The sequence below is a fragment of the Podarcis pityusensis genome (assembly GCF_964106645.2).
Source record: "Podarcis pityusensis genome assembly, chromosome: 10".
NCBI lineage: Eukaryota > Metazoa > Chordata > Lepidosauria > Squamata > Lacertidae > Podarcis > Podarcis pityusensis.
The window spans coordinates 47,053,340-47,057,636 of NC_138035.1; positions in this window are offsets into that span (position 1 = coordinate 47,053,340).

The window sequence follows — 4,297 nt, forward strand, 5'->3', positions numbered from 1 at the left end:
ACAGACCTCAGCGTAACACTCAAAACGGAAGAGTGGAACTCAAATCGTCAGCGTAACACTCAAAACGGAAGTTCCGCACTCAAATTGGAAGCGTAACATTCAAAACAGAGCATGTTCGGCTTCCGAAAAAAGTTTGCAAACCGGAACACTTACTTCCAGGTTTGCAGTGTTTGGGTTCCAAGTTGTTTGAGTACCAAGGTGTTTGGGAACCAAGGTACCACTGTAATAATAATAATAATAATAATAATAATAATAATAATAATAATTTTATTATTTATAGCCCGTCCATCTAGCTGGGTTTCCCCAGCCACTAGTGGAACATCAACAGTATGTTTTACACACAAGCATGCATAGCCTAATCAGGACTGGGAGAGAGATTTGGAGACAGTGTTTCTGTTTTTCTTTCTTACCTCATAGCTCCAGCTGACCTTCGGGGTCCCTTCCAACTCTACAATTCCACGATCCTACAATCCACTGAAATGTGCCTGTAATTATGGACAGATTATAATGGTAAGGTATCATAAAGAGACAGTCACTTTAACAATCTCACTCTCTGCTACTCTGATAATTGTCAGCAAGGAGGCTCAGGGTTGTATCCAATTAACTTAAGCTCAGAGTAGGTTAAGGTCTAGGCTCATTATTGAACCTAAGTTCACCATATCCATTAAGATCAATAGGTCTACTCTGAGTAGGACCAGCACTGGGCACAACCCACTTTTATTATTTTAATATAGGCATGCTACATCCTCTTCATTGGGCTGATTGAAACAAAATGGCTAGAATGTGCTGCAGTGAGAAGCAAATGGAAGTAAGGGGTGAGGCAATACATAGGTAAAGGTAAAGGGACCCCTGACCATTAGGTCCAGTCGTGACCGACTCTGGGGTTGCTGCACTCATCTCGCTTTATTGGCCAAGGGAGCCAGCGTACAGCTTCCGGGTCATGTGGCCAGCATGACTAAGCCGCTTCTGGTGAACCAGAGCACCACATGGAAACGCCGTTGACCTTCCCGCTGGAGCGGTACCTATTTATCTACTTGCACTTTGAGGTGCTTTCGAGCTGCTAGGGTGGCAGGAGCAGGGACCGAGCAAAGGGAACTTACCCCGTCACGGGGATTCGAACCGCCGACCTTCTGATCGGCAAGTCCTAGGCTCTGTGGTTTAACCCACATCGCCACCCACGTCCCTTAGAGGCAATACATAGCACCCTGCAAAATGTCACCACACATGTAAAAAAGCCATCCATCCACTCAGTGCACTCAGGTAATGTGTGGTTTTATGTTGGATTCCCCATCACCCTCACATTGTCCCTGCATCAGGAAAATCCAAATTAAAAGGTGAAAAAATGTGGGTTGCCACTTGGATGTGGGTGACCTTGTGTGGGCTAGGGCTTGGTGATGTAGCAACATATTGTTCAAAATTGGTTTGAAGTCCACAGTAACTGCAAGATTCAACATGGCGATACATTGTGAATTGTGATTTGTGCATGCGCTATGTAAAAAAAACACGATGTGGGGAAAACTGTAAAGCTGGTCATCGCTTCTCTCATAATTTCTGCCCCTCCTGTTGTTCTCTGCAGTCATACCTTGGATCTCAAACGCCTTGGCTCCTGAACAAATCGGCTCCTGAACAAAACCCGGAAGTGAGTGTTCTGGTTTTTTAATGTTCTTTTGGAAGCTGAACATTGGCTTCCGATTGGCTGCAGGAGCTTCCTGCAGCCAATCAGAAGCCGCACTTTGGTTTCCGAATGTTTTGGAAGTCGAACGGACTTCTGGGACGGATTCTGTTCAACTTCCAAGGTAAGACTGTAGTATAAAATAACAGTTGTAATAACAATATGTTAACAGTAAGTAAAAAATGTATCAGTTTTAGAACCCTAAGTAGTAGCAGTTTGCCCAGGACATTACCCCATTTCAGACATTGTGATATATCAGTACACCCTGATGTTTAGCTGGCGATAGGAATGTGGGAAACCAGACATCGCTTAGCTCATGTGTGGGCAATGCAAAAGACATGCACACATGAGGTGCCCTGAATCCAACTTAAACTGCCATGCGCACACACACCCCAGCAAAGGCATTTCAGCCATCTACTGCTTTGTTGAGAGCATCTCTTATTTACCACATTTTTCGCTCTATAAGACGCACCAGACCATAAGACACACCTAGTTTTTGGAGGAGGAAAACAAGAAAAAAATATTCTGAATCTCAGAAGCCAGAACAACAAGAGGGATCGCTGCGCATTGAAAGCAGCGATCCCTCTTGCTGTTCTGGCTAATGGGATAGCTGCACAGCCTGCATTTGCTCCATAAAACGCACACACATTTCCCCTTACTTTTTAGGAGGGAAAAAGTGAGTCGTATAGAGCAAAAAATATGGTATCTGTCTTAAAATGGGTGACTCCGTGTTTGCTTTGAAAACTAGTTTATTTACTCAGGTTCTCTTTGCCGACCCTGGTGTGTGTGTGTGTGTGTGTGTGTGTGTGTGTGTGTGTAAATCTGAACCATATTCAGCGAACCAGTGGAGGCGTCACAGAGCCAGCTTTCTAGGATGTCTCTGTTCGATAGCCACAAATTGTCCTGGAAAGTGCTCCGTGTTCAAAGCAGAGTTGGCCCAGCCTGCCTCAAGTGGTGATTGAGGCATTAGTCACCCTCTATACCCGTCCACTTAAAAGTTGTACTTTGAAATAAATTTGTTCTCTAGGACTCTGTGGGAATTTTATGGGTTGCTGCCTGCATTTTTTTCATATAAATCACTTGAACCGAACATTGTTTTTAAAACCCTCTTTTAAAATCCTGGTCTATGAGTCGTTTCTTTCCTGTGTGTGTGTTTTGTTTTATTTTCAAGAAATGTCCTGCTCTCAGGAAATGCATGGAGTAGGAACATAAGAAGCAATCAAGCGGCGTTGATAGAAAAACAAATATAGCACTTTTGCCCGGGTTAAATGTCAGCTGTAAGGAAGTGCAGAGCATCCTACCGCATCACTCATCCCTTCTACGGGCGGCTGCTTCCAAAACGCAGTCATGAAAACTGGGCGGGGGGCGGGCAGGGGAAGGATGTGACAGTACAAGATGGAAAGATACTTCCATCTGGCATGGGTGACAGACATCTACCATGAGCGATCTTCATTTCATAAGGCAAAGTCGGTTTTCCCCCTCCAGTTGTTGCTTTATTTAGGTAACCCGCAATCCAGCATTTGAGTTTAAAAGTTAAAATATTAACAGCAGTTTTCTATAGCATAGTGTTCCTATCAAAGTGAAATGACTCATAAGAATGCTAAATGCAAACCAGATGAGCATAAACATTAACTGGAGTGTGTGTGTGTGTGTGTGTGTGTGTGTGTGTGTGAAATCACACACACACACACATAATATTTAGAGAGTTCAGTGTGGGTCCTTTCATAAATTTGCAGTAATAAAACAGAAAATTTAGAGATAATGTAAGATACTTTAATTGCCCAAGACTGTTAACTTGAATTAGCATTTCCAAACCATTTCATTGCCATTTTAATTTTTTTGGTGGTGGTGGGGAATGATGATCTCTTTAATATTTCCTGCACAGCAAGGAAGTTCAGCTCTGTGCCATATGCTGGTAATAATTTTGAAGAATCTCTGGAGTATGCTTTCAACAAAGGGATAATTCTCAGACTATAGATTTGTAGGGTATAGGAATCTTCACCACAATTTGAAGGCATGGTGCCAAACTTAGCTTCTCTTTGAACAAAACTATGGAGAGGGAAATGATCCTATTCCCTTGCTCTTATATGCAAGACTCCATTTCCCTCTGTGGCTCATCGCTAGGGAGGGACTCCATGTTACTAATTCACATGGCCCAATGCTATCTCTGCTATCTGCTCTTTGTCGGAGTTAATGCGAGAGGTTGGAGTGGTGATTCTGCACATTGCCTGGCACAATCACTGGGTGCTGTTGGAGAATGTGAATTGCTAGGAACATTTTGCACATTGGCAACATGACACGCACACAGTCCACATTAATTGTATATGTTGGCTGGACACTGAACATGGTCCCCACATGTTCAGTGAGAGCCAGTGTGGTGTAGTGGTAATAATAATAATAATAATAATAATAATAATAATAATAATAATTTATTATTTGTACCCCGCCCATCTGGCTGGGTTTCCCCAGCCACTCTGGGCGGCTTCCATAGAAACCAAAAAACACTAAAATATCATACATTAAAAACTTCCCTGAACAGGGCTGCCTTAAGATGTCTTCTGAATGTCAGGTAGTTGTTTATTGTTTTGACATCTGATGGGAGGGCGTTCCACAGGGCGGGCGCCA